The sequence below is a fragment of the Dromiciops gliroides genome, chromosome 3 (genome assembly GCF_019393635.1).
Source record: "Dromiciops gliroides isolate mDroGli1 chromosome 3, mDroGli1.pri, whole genome shotgun sequence".
NCBI lineage: Eukaryota > Metazoa > Chordata > Mammalia > Microbiotheria > Microbiotheriidae > Dromiciops > Dromiciops gliroides.
Genome location: NC_057863.1, coordinates 312641588 through 312655293, shown reverse-complemented (window position 1 = coordinate 312655293; position 13706 = coordinate 312641588). Strand labels below are relative to the sequence as shown.

Genomic DNA, 13706 nt, shown 5'->3' with positions numbered 1-13706 from the left:
GTGGAAGGGGAGGATAAGTAGGTAAAAAAAAAAAGGTGAGAGAGACAAAAACAGGTCACTTTGCTCTACTCAAACTTTGAACCCATCACAGATTTATATGAAATTTGGTCCACCTGGTAGCCTTTGAGGCTTCCCATCAAGCAACTAACAGTTTTTTGTTTTGTTTTCAAACTGCTACTGACTGTTCACCCAAGAACTACCCACCTCACTCTCCAATCCCAACTTCACAATATTCATAGCCCCTGGCTATCTTTGAAGTTACACTTAGATAGATGATTTGGCAGTGTAAAAAGCTCCTTACCACTTGTTATCCTAGGTCTATGAATTAAATTACTAATGGAGAAGTATTCCTTTAGCAGTGATAGAACTGAGTTTAAAACCAACAGTGAAACAACTTGTATAGTCTTTCTTTTAATGGTAGACAATCATATATCAGACAGATTTCTTCGATTACCCTCATCTGTCTGCAGTGAATTAAATAGATCCTCCAATATGTAATTAATTTTCAATCTCTATACATTACATAGCAATAAAATCTTTTTTAAAAGTGTAAGCATTAGAGATAGCATCAAAGTTACCTCCTCCACTGAAAGCAAAAGTGAGATATTAAACTTGCTTCATGTAGATTTCAAATCAGTTGCCATTTAAAGGGACGTATCTTTTTTAAAAATTGGACAAAACTTCACTTTGTATATTCTCATTCAAAAAGCATTCACCCATTTGTCCATGTGACTACTGATTCTATTTGAGAAATAGAACTAAAAACTTAACTTTTTAATGTATTAAATTTGTATGTAAGAATGGTTTTTAGTTCTAAGGCACCCTTTCTCATTTGCAGAGTCATAGTCAGGTCTGGAAGGGGCATTAAGAGATCACTGGGTTCAACCTTCTCATCTTATAGAAGAGAAAACTGAAGCCCAGGTCATTATAGTAGTGCTATAGAACCTGGGTCTTGTGATTCCAAGTTAAATGTTCTTTCTAGTATTTGATAATGTCTTTTTTAAAAATATATTTACTGCATTAGTTAATTGAATCCGAACTTTTAAAAATAGAACATTTTGTTGTTTTTATTTTTTATTCACTTTTCTAAATAACATTGCCTTTGTTATGCCATATCCAACTGCTGCACCTATAGACTTTTCCATTCTAGAGACTGCCATTGACTTCTTGTATTCTCATTACATTTGCTTCCCTAGCCATCTGTCCTCACTTTCTTCTGTCAGTGTTTTCTGTTTGTTTGAGTATGTGGACTAGAATTCCTCCCTAAAATGTTCTCTGTTATAGTTTCTCTAATTCCATGGCATAGGAACCCACGATTTTTTTTCCAAAAACAAAACTCCTTTGGATTGACTCCTCTTACCCTTTCTAGTAATAACTAACTCTACTAATAACTAGTTAATTAACTGGTTATTAAATGATCAGCTTCCCTCAATAACCCTAGCTAAGATGAATAACTTATTTGTATTATCTATAAGTCCTTAACTTTTATATATTTAATTTTTGTATCTAGTATTTTAATATTTAAGTAATTATTGTCTTTACTACTCATTTAAGTGTTCAGTTGTATATTTCTCACCTTTATCTGTTTTGTGTGCCAGTTCTCCCCCATCATAGATTTTAGGTTTAACGAGGACATGGACTCTGTCTTTGATTTTTTTTTTTAACCTACCTCATCTTCTAGCATAGTCCTGATCATAGAGATGCTTGATAAATGCTTGATGAATTGGATTTCAATAAGAGATTTAGTCTACTTGAACTGGCTTTTGTTTTCTTCATTGAGACAGGCTGTCCAATGAGTTCCCCTTTACTCTGGTACTTTCCATCCATGATATAATTAACATAGTAACTCCTTCCACCAGTGCAGAGCACAACCCATTGCTTTCTTATTCAAGATATTTTTGTTCACATCAAATCATCCAAAAGGGACGTACCCAATGCAGGTGGGGCCATTTTCTATGGCATTTGGCATTTTTTTAGATACCAGCATAGGACTTAGCCATCTGGCAAGTTATCTTTTTCCTCCCTTTGCATGAATGGACCACCTCTTTTTAAGGCAAGTTATGTCCTTGGTGACCAGATGAGTATTTCAATATTTAAGCACTGCGTTTTCATTAATGTAGGTCCTTTCTCCTTTGGTACAGAAGGAACTTGTCCATGTCTTTTTTTCTATGTAATATTTTTCCACTTCCTCCTTTCAGTTCTTCATAGAAGATCTACTCAGTGCATCGTAGAGCTTGCTATAGGACTTATAATTCTTTAGATACCATTGTAATACTTAGCTACCTTACTAGGTGATCATCCTGCTTCCTTTTCTGACTATACACTTCCTGCATGATAGACCTTATACCTTTTCTTACACATGTTATTCTTAGAAATGTGTGACAATCATATCTTTCATTTATTTCTCCATTATACCTTAAGTCTACCACAGTTTTGATTTTTTGGCAATTATGGTGGTGTTTAATGATTATCAGCCAGGGCATAAGGAGGATTTTTTAAAAAATTTTATTTCTCCTGGAGATCTGTCCAGTGGGACTTAGGAAATTCAACTTTGTGCCTATTTTCTATAAGAATCATTCTTTGAGAGTCTTAAATTATACAATACAACTGAGAATACATTGCTGGACTGCTTAGCAGTCAAAGAAGTGACTCTAATAGTGTGATCATTTTTGACCCAGGGCAAAGTGTGTGTGTGTGTGTGTGTGTGTGTGTGTGTTGGGGGGTGGGGGGGGGGAGAGAGAGAGAGTGAGAGATGGATTTTTGCTTGCTTTCTCTCCATATCTTATCACACTTATTCTCTGATTATGCTCATAGTAAGAGTCTTCTTCCTACTCTTGGTTACATTGACATTGAGAATCAGAAAATTCATCAAGGTAGCACAAATGGTTGCTGGGACTCATTTCTTCAGACTCATGACCTAGGATTCTATCTATTCTACCTTTCTGCCTCACTGTATAAGCAAATCTCATTATTCTCTTTATTGAATCATCAAATGCTTTTTGTTCATCTCAGTCTCGTAGCTGAGGTGACACATATATCAGATATTCATTTTGGCATGAGATTTCTCCAATCTGTAGCATCATACTCTGCTTTGTGGCTCATTCTGTTGTCCTCATTTTTAAAAAATGTCTCATTTTCTGATGCTCTCAATGGTTTGTCAGTCAGTGTCTCCATCATTTACTCAGACTGTTTCAATTTTTTCACCTGTCATTTTTACTATTCTTCTCATCTTCCTCCTCTGTCATGATCAGCATTCTCTATTTGCAATAAAAATATGCCTTCCTTTTGCAAGCATATTGTTTTCTCCACATTTTTAATGCCACTATCATGCCATTAGGTGTTATATGATAGAATTCTTTAGACTTCATTTCTGGAGTGCAGCATGTCTCCATTACCATGGCAATGTTCAGTGCACAGAGTTTATAAACAGAATTTGGTTTTAAAAAATTCCTAAACCGAGAGTAAAGCAGGTTTTATAGTTCATCTTGTAATATGTATTTAAGTAAATGTAAGATATAGCTGTATTGTAGCCCAAATGGGTTGCTTTCCTGGAAAAAAAAAGCTGTATTACTATTTTTATAATTGGAAGATGATATAGATTTTTTCCAAGAAATCATACAACCATATGTGTTCTGGAGCTGTCAGGATTCACGGGATAATTGGGGCTTGATGCTGTTTAGTGTGTCAGTGAAGGACTTCAAGAAAAGTCTGGGATACTGCCAAAAGCAGTGCTAGTAATTTGTTAGATTACATTACTCCTTCTGACTTCACACACATTCAGTTTAAAAGAAGGTTTCCTGCTGATACTGTCTTTGGCTAAGACATAAATGAAACCCAAACCATTTAACATAGCAAATATCTTTGAGAATTTTTTTTTTTTGCTCACTAGTATGGGGAAATTAACACCGTCCCTGTTTGCCTTTTAAAATTTTTATTTGTACTGTTTACTTCTTTTTATGCTTGCTTGTATACCTTGAATTCATCTTGGAATTCCTGTTTTTTATAATATACAACAAATTTTGAGATTAAATAATCCTAAATCTAATACATGCTCCCCTTTCTTAGTACATGGGTAAGTAAAAAAAATTAACCTTTTTTACTATGCTCAGGGTCATCATTATGATAATTATTTATTATACTGGGCATACAGTAATGCCCTCATATGTTATAATGCATAGAATACTGTATATCTCTAGAGTAAATGCATTAGAGTTGATCATTGTGCTGCCTCTGCATTTTCTACCCTTCCTCTCTGTCCTAACCCTCTCCATTTCCCCGATGTAGTGGAAGTTAGTGGAAAAGGCATAGGATTTGGAGTTAGGAGACTTGTGTTCATCAACTACCTTTTATGCTTGAAATCTTTGTGCAAAGACAAGCCATTTAGTGGCTTTGTTCATTTGTTTCCTCATCTGCAACATGAGGACAATAGCTACACTTCCTTGTTCTCCATGCTTTTGGGAAGAAAGCATTTTGTAAATCATGATGATGACCAAGGAAGAATTCCATATTTCCAGGGAAAAAGAGACAAGTAAAGTTTTTAACTTAGTGTGATGTTGCACTTTCTAACATAATAAATACTAAGCAAAGGCACTCTTCTCTTAATGGAATAAAATCAGTAAGCTAGCCTTGCCTCCTGTCTTACCTTTTGTACATCCGGGCCACATTGGACTGCTTGCTGGTTCTACTCACTTGCCTCTCTGATACATCCCTCTCTCTTTGTTCAAGCTGCCCCTTATGCCCAAACTGAGCCAACTCCTCTCTCCTCCCCTACCCCCATTATACCTTTTGAAATTCCTTTCTTTAAGGCTGTGATCCAATCATCTTCATTCCTTTCACTTTGCCCACCAAGAAGAAATCATTTGTTTAGCTAAAGGTTGGATTAAATGGTCTCTGAGTTCTCTTCCAACTATGAAATTATGATTCCATGATTCCCCCTCCTCAAATATTTTATAGTATTTTTTTGGAACTGTCATTCACACTCATGACGTTACTTCTGGCTATGTTCTGCATCTTTGAGATGGTCAAAATCCTGAGCACTAAATAAGTGGAAGATTACAGAGTAGAAAATAACACTTTCTACCAAAACTCATTCAGTATAGTTGTCTCTTTTATTATTATGTGATGTAGGTGACCTATGGTACAGGTGTTTCAGAATAGTAGATCAAGAAGTAATTTATATTGAAATTATATTTTTGTTATTGTTATATATTATAATATTTTGAACATACTGTATTTTATTTACCTACACATTAGTACTGTTCTTAGGCCAAGATTAAAATTAATTTGAATTTACTGACAAGAGAGAGATGGCTGATGCAGATACCAGGTTAAAAGGAAAATGTCCTTTAAGATTAAAAATTTATGTTGGGAGAGTTTTCATCATTATCAATGGTTAGTTTTCTTGAATAAAGATGAAAACCATATCTCTAAGAAATAATCCTGGGGCCATTATTATATGATGTGTATCTAACCTATTCAAATATGAAAGTACATTTTAGCTAATAAGAAAAATGAAGTTAACAACTATTGCCTTGGAGAAATCTTAATTCCATGATTTTTATGATACTCTTCAGTTGCTAATAAGATGGGATTTTATATTCTCTCATAATAGTCTCCATAGCCAAAATGCTGGTAGTTTCTTACCAAAGTTTTGTTATTTGCATCATAAAAGAACTTGTGAAAGCTTTTCAAAAAGAAAAAAAAATTACTCATTAAAACAAGGATAAAGAAGATGCTTCAAATTCAAATGAATCTTAAAGTACTGTTAATAATAATGGTTGTGGGATCTCTAAGATCCTTTGTAACACGGATAGTCTGATCTTTGCTATGATAAATGTCAGACCATAGTCAGCTAACATTTATCAAGCGCCTAGTATGTGCTTGGCACTGTGCTAAGCTCCTCCTGTTTATTTAGTCTCAGATCTCTCTTTCTAGCTTATATCTATGAAGTGTTATTATAATATTGTAATGAAACAATATTGGATGTAGAATGTCATTCTAACAGTTTCTATAACTGGATAAATAGCTTAAATTCTTTTACCTCAGTTTCCTCACTTGTAAAATTAATTTATTTTTGTTATTTATTACAGAAATGAAGCTTTTATATAGGCTTGTCCACAGCAATACTTTGTTAAAAAGTTGATACCGCCAAATAACAAGCTTTATTGAAGACTTTCTGTATATGATTGTCCTAAATACACCATGCTCCAAAAAACTTTCCCTGCTATTTATAGTCAATTTTTGTTAGTATCTTATTTAACAGTTGAGTACCTTGCATTAATTTATTTTAGAATTTCACTAATTTCAAACCCTGTCTGTAAACTTCTTAACCACCATAATCCAAATAATATTGTTACTTTCCCTAAGCTGGCCTAAAATATGTATGCATTTACACGCTGAGTATTCTGCCACTTACTAGCTATGTAGCTTTGGGCAAGTCCTTTTCCCTCTCTAAGACTGCTTCCTTGTATATGAAATGGAAAGTTATAATTACAGTCTCCTTTACAAGGTTGTATGTAAGGAAAGTACTTTGTAAATCTTGAAGTGCTTTGCAGGATGAAATTATGAAGAAGTTCTAGAAGTACAATAACATTTTTGTTGGGAACTCATAGTACATCTCACCAGTGATGCAGCTCATCAACAGGACCACAATTTATGGTCTTAGTGATTTTCTTGGAGTACCGAGAGTGACTTGCTCATGTTCACATAGCAAAGTACTTGTCACAGCCCAGATTTAAACCCTTAAGACTAACCCTGTACCCAATATGACAGGCTCTCTCTCTTAACCATTATACGAAACTTTATATAATAGTTCTTGACCTAATGGTTTTTAATTATTTGTATCCTTCAGGATTCAATAAGGATATAAATGATTAAGACAGTTTGCCTCCAAAAGCTTTATGGTCTGATAGGGGATGTAAAGCCATTCACAGAAATATCTGTAGCAAAGACACAACATATATCCATGGAGAGATACAGACTATAGGTGTGCACTCACTAAAGGATTATTGAATGAATTGAATGAATGGTGTTTAGAGGGAAGGAGATCCATTCAGTTATGGGGATCAGCGAAGGCATCTTGGAAGAGAGGTGGCATTTGATCTAGTCTCTAAATGATAAGTAAGAAATGGATACATGAGAGTGAGTTAGACAGCTGGAAAGGTAGTAATGTCCTTAACAGTAAAAAGTGAAGTTTTGTAAGTAAGGTGATTTGCTGGTGGTGGTTCTTAGAGGGTTGAGGTGATTTCTGTGTCAGACATATTGGATTTTATGATAGCTGTGAAACATCCATTTTTTTACACCCATTTCTTTATGTCTGATAAGCAGTGATGGTGGGACTGGACCTTAGGAGAGAAACTAGAGCTAGATGTTTACATTTGGGAGTCATCTCCATGGAGGTGATGGTTTAATCCATGGGAGCCGCTGAGGCTAACAAGTGAGAAAGTGTAAACAAAAAGAGAGAACAAGTCAGTACAAAGCCTTAGTGTATACCTACTGGTAATAGATCTAACATGAGTAGTGATCCAGCAAAAAAAGATTAAGACAACCTGTGAGACAACCAACAGAGAGTAGTATTATGAAAGAGTTTTCAGAATGAGGGAACAACAGTGTCCAATATTGCAGAAAGATGTCAGAAAGGGTAAGGATTGAGAAAGACTGTTAGGTTTGTCACTGGTGACTTTAGAGAGAGACATTTCAGATGCATGATAAGGTCAGAAACAAGATTACAAATACAAAATGTTTTTCACTGGTTAGTGTTGGTGCCATCTTTTTAGTCCCCAGAATCTTTCCTCCACAGACTGTTGCTTTCTTATCTGAACAAGGTGCAATTTAAAAAACAAAATCAACCAACATTTATTAAGTACCTTAAAAAAAAATCTTTGTGCATAGCCCTGGGCAAAATACAGACTTTATATAAGATATAGACTCTTACTTGAAAGAACATACAGGTGTGAATGCAAATAAAAATAATTCCTATAATACACAGTGTTACCTAAGTGTACTAGAGGAAAGCATAGTGCTTTGGAAAATGGGTGGCAGTTTTTTGTTTTTAAAACAGGAATTGGGAAAACACACTGCAGGAGGGAGACGTTGAGTTGAACTCTGCAGAATGGATGGGATTCAATAGACAAAGAATGGGAAGGAACAGGTACAATGAAAATTGTGTGAGGAAAGGCTGCACATTATGTGGCAAAGAGCCCTGAAGTGAGAGTGAAAGGACATGGGTTTGAATCCTGACTTTCCTATTCATTACCTGTGTGACCATTGGCAAGTCAGTTCAGTTCTTCTTTCTAGTCTATAAAATGGAAAAGTCAGAAATAGTACTGTGGTCATTGCTTGGGGGGAAGTAAATATGGCATAGGCATGAACTGATGAAACAGAATCAACATCTAATTTCTCAAACATACACCTCTATTTCACTAGCACATCAATCACTTCTTGGTTGTTTTCATTTAGAAGAAATAAAAGGTCTAATATTTTCCCAGTCCACAAAAAGCATTTGTTTCCAAGGGTATTTTGGTACCTCTGGTATCCTTTTAGTGGCTTTTGCTATATGTTTATGTGGGAATAAAGGTATGAATTTAATTTTAGCATTATCACTCACTTGAGTTTTGAATTCCTACTTTGTTTCATGGACCTGTGATTTCACCAATGGCCCTACCACCAATGCAGATTGCAAGAAATATTAATTTTTATTTATTCTTATTTTTAAAACAATGTAATGTTCATTTGGAGGAAGACATTGAGTGTGACGAAATGCAAAGCACACTAACCTTGGAATCAAAACTCCCGGGTTTGAATCCTGGCTCTGCTTTTTTATTGTTTGTGTAAACATTTGAAAATTATACCATACTTACTTAAAAGGGTCAAATTAGATAACTACTAAGTCTCTTCCTTCTCCAAGACTACGATCTCCCAATTTTGTACAGATCATATAGAATTTAGAATGAGGAATAGAACAAAATCAAAATTGCTCAGTGTAGGGACCAATTTTTAACTGGGGAGTGTTAGCTAGGCGGCTCGCCACAATATTGGGGCAAGGAAGGAGACCGACAGCCTCACTCAAAACAGAGCAGGATTTATTTAACAAGAACAAACTTAAAAACACAAACAGGATCAGTAGGATTAAGGGAAAGGAAATAAAATGGGGAAAGGGAAATAATGCAGCCTGAATAACACCACCACCCAGGAATCAGCTGAGAACACACAGCAGCATCCTGTCACCTTCCAGCTTCAAGCTAGAATGACAAAAAACCTCCCTTCTTCCCAGCAGACCCCAGGCTGACCACACACAGCCCCAAGCCAATTGACTGGCAGTTCTGACTGACAGTCACATGACTGCCCTCCCTGGGCTTCCAGTCATTATAATTTTTCCAGGCCCATGTAGGCGTCGGCAAGTGGTGATGACGTGAGGTGCCAGCACCATGGCAGTGGTTACAACCACTGTGTGGAGCACTGTGCCTCATTTGAGCCCCAGGCCAGTGCACATGCCAGGGTTTTTTTAAATTCTAGCCAAAAGATGGGGTCATAAAATCCTCAACAATTAATTCTATACATCAGGAAGAATCAAGATCCATGTTTTTAGTGAGCCAAGTCAGTTCTGACTTAATCCTGGCAACACTGAGTGCCCTGGGTATTACAAGGGAGAAAATGAAGAGTAAGATTTTTCTAGAATTGGGAAGGAGGGAAAGAAGAAAGGTCTAAGGAAGGGAAGGAAAAAGGAAGGAAAGAAGGGAGACACAAAGGAAGACATTATTAAGTGCCTGCCACATATCAGTAACTCTACTGTTTTACAAATATTGTCTCATTTGATCCTCACAATATAATTGCTGTGTTTATAGTTGAGGAAACTGAATTAGATTTAACTCAGATCTTCCTGAATTCAGGACCAATACTGTGTGTACCACCTAGTTGCTTTCAGGATTTCCCTAGAGGAATTGGGGAAGATTAAGAAGATATGGGAGTCTAGAGTATTTGTAATGGTATCATTGATGATCTTGGGAGTATACTTGAAGTGTCAGATTTAGTCAGGAGGATACTAATTAGTCAACCAGGTGAATTGAGAAGGTATAATAATGAAATTCTATTTACATTCAGGCTTCTTGGTGGTGAATTATTTTTTTGACTCCACAACCTGAAATATGTTGATTATTCTTAAGTGTGGCTTTCTCTTAAAACTGATCAAACATAAACAAAACAACTATTAAAAATATAAACAAGACAAAGTTAAACGATTTGTCCATGGTCACACAGTTTAATACGTGTCTGAGGCCAGATTTGAACTCAGGTCTTCCTGTGTCCTGGTCCAGTGCTCTAGCCACTTTATACTACCAGCTGTTTCTTTAGGTTTTGTTTAGTTTTAGGTTTTTTGGTTTGTTTTTCCCCCATAATGGTTTACCAGATAAGGAAAGGAAACCCATTGGTTTCTTTCAAACAACCAATTCTTTTGACTTCACTGTGGGATCTTATTTCAAAACTGTCTATTAAAAATGTTACTTTTAAATTGTCACAGAGTATGAATTTCACAACCAGTTAATAGTAGTGGAAAATTTTATTACTATATTGCTATAATTGTTGGTATGAATAGCTACAGATTTTGTAAAAACAACTTGCTTTAGTGTCTGTAAGGCAGTATTTGGTTATTTATCCTTTTCTTGAAAATTTAATTGCAGAGTATAAAGAATGCGGAAAAAAAAATAATAAGCTACAGACAATGAATTTCATTGACACAACAAGTAAAGCCTATTTTCTCTTTCCCAAACTAGTATGCCCTCCATAAAATTACTGTTTTAAATCCACTTCCAGCTATTGTAATACTTCAAATTGAATTAGTGCTTCAGAGAATAGTATATAATAACTTCTGTGAACACTATAAATTGTGCTAAGTATAAGGCCTGGTTCCAATTATGTGTACAAAGCTACAAGGGGCCTCCTGGTCTTGGAGTTAAGTGCTCCTAGCACATCATAAGGGTTTCTTGGAACTCTGGCCCAAGAATTTTCATAGTTGGCCCTTGTGTTATACTAATGATCTCTTCCACAAATTAAATCCAGTCCATTATTTAGAATGTGAAGAATTTAGTATAATTACTTGAATTCGAATTGGTAAATGGTCAATTCTAAACTAGCAGTTAATTTTTAGTGGAATTAGAATTCAGGAGAGCTGGCTACTCCTAGTGGATAACTTAAAATCTTTGTTTATTTTCTCAGCTCTAAAAGGAAGGTGTTGAATTTAATGATGACTGACTGTGATCTTAAAGGTCCTGTTCATTCTTAGCCTGGTATTGACTCTCCCTGAATATCTTTGTAATGAATATGGTGTTCATAGCCAGATTTCCAATCTGCAAAGACAGATAAATCAGCAAGGAAAAATAAGAGTTCTAAACACAGAAGGACAAGCAGATGTCAGCAGCCTCCATTAGTTCTTAGTACCACTAGACAGCCAAGCTGTTCCCTGCATGCCATTGACAGGTTCAAAGAAACCTAAAAAGGGAGGCACTGGAGGGAAAGGGGAATCAGAAAGGTATGGGGAAATGAATACATGAGAAGAGAATAGAAATGAAAAGCATATTGGCAGATAATGCTCAAGTACTGTAAAATCTCATTTTTACTGAAAGATTTTTGGTCAATAGCATTCTAATTAAAAAATGCTTTTCCTAGAAAAATTTGAAGTAGAGAACTGTCCTTGATAATTTTATTGATAAAAATATAGGGGCAGCTAGGTGGCACAGTGGATAGAGCACCGCCCTGGATTCAGGAGGACCTGAGTTCAAATCTGGCCTCAGACACTTAACACTTACTAGCTTTGTGACCCTGGGCAAGTCACTTAACCCCAATTGCCCCGAAAAAAAAAGATAAAAATATAGCATTCTCTTTTATTTTATTTTATTCTTTTGTGGGACAATGAAGGTTAAGTGACTTGCCCAGGGTCACAAAACTAGTAAGTGTCAAGTGTCTTGAGTCCAAATTTGAACTCAGGTCCTCCTGAATCCAGGGTCGGTGCTTTATCCACTGCACCACCTAGGTGCCCCCTAGCATTCTCTCTCTCTCTCTCTCTCTCTCTCTCTCTCTCTCTCTCTCTCTCTCTCTCTCTCTCTCTCTCTCTCTCTCTCTCTTTATTTTTTTAGTGAGGCAATTGGGGTTAAGTGACTTGCCCAAGGTCACACAGCTAGTAAATGTTAAGTATCTGAGGCTGGATTTGAACTCAGGTCCTCCTGACTCCAGGGCCGGTGCTCTATCCAATGCACCACCTAGCTGCCCCAGCATTCTCTTTTAATGGATGCAGTATGAACCAAATGATATTTGTTCCTTTCTCCCTTAAATGATGAATTAGGATATAATAAAAACTCTATTGAAATTATACAAAAAGGTTTATAAATGTCATTTAAATTTAATTTATTAACCATTTTAGTTCAGAAAATTTGTATTTAACTAAAATGTTAAATAAAAATGGGATCTTTACATACCCATTGCCTCAGATGACATTTAGTGGTCCTGATTTCTTTGGAGAAATGACAGTCCTGAACCTCTACCTGTTTCTTTCTCTCAACTCCTAAATCATTTTGTTTGAATGTTTGTTTTGAAGAAACATTCAAGTTGGTTAGTGGCTGGGGATCTGAAAGACAGTTCTTAAAATGATGAGCTTTTTGCATTCTGTCCCTTATCCCCAATTCCAACACATTAACGATTGGTCTGCAAAACACGATGCCGTTAGATATTAACTGCAATCCCTCTTTTTAACATGGGACTTTGGGCACAAATTTAAGACCACATTCCTTTCAAATTATTCTTTGTTCTGTAAGATCTCCAAAACAACTTGCTTAAAGAAGGTCAACAAAGTACTCTCACTAGAGAAGCAGCTGTGGTTTACCTCAACAGTATGTGTTCTCTCTCTCTCTTGGGATTTTACCTGCTTTATGAGAAATGACTTTTCCACTCCAAGAGTTCCCTCACCTCCCTTCATGGAAACTTCCCTGCTGAACTGATGGATACAAAGATTCCTTTTATAAAAAATCAAAATTATGACGAGCAGATTTATTTTATTCTGTCTGTCATTTTATTCCCTTTTTCAAGTAAGAATCATAAAAGCAGCCTTCAAACATTAATTTCACTAAAAGCATAATCTCCTAGGCAATTTTCTAAGCATCTAAATTGTAGAACTTTGGCCAATCTGCACTAGTATAGAGTGCTTAAAATTTTAAAATAAAATTCACTGTACTTCAGTTAATTTGTTTGGTTTTTTAGCATTAGTTTGGCACTCATTGTTGGACACAAGGGCTCAACAATACAGCATATAATGAGATATTTGAAGCCCATGTCTGGTACTGTTTTCTGAGGTGTGATCATAATGCTTCTGTTTAACTGTATAACTTTTTCTTTTTTTGGAGGGACAGTCAGATTTGGACTCAGATTCTCCTGAATCCAGGGCCAGTGCTGCTATAACTTTTAAATCAAAGATTCTGAATGGTTGAAAAATAAATATGTATTATAGCTAAATAAGAATTTATCCCCCCACACAAATTCCCCTTATACCATGTGTTTCAGATTCTAAAAACTGTAACTATGTTGATCTAAAGATAGTCTTTTTTAAACATTGTAAAAGCTGGAATTAGATTGTAAACTGTTGACCGCAATTATAGTATTAAAGAATTGACTTTTTACCATGCTTCGAATGACTTTATTAAAACATTGTATGCCACTAGTTATAT

General features: G+C 35.7%; 1 protein-coding gene across 3 annotated transcripts in view; it reads left to right on the top strand.

Moving 5' to 3' along the window:
• CBLB (Cbl proto-oncogene B) overlaps positions 1–13706 on the top strand; it is a 244236-nt gene that overhangs the window by 163888 nt on the left and 66642 nt on the right. The gene's annotated exons all lie outside the window — the stretch shown is intronic.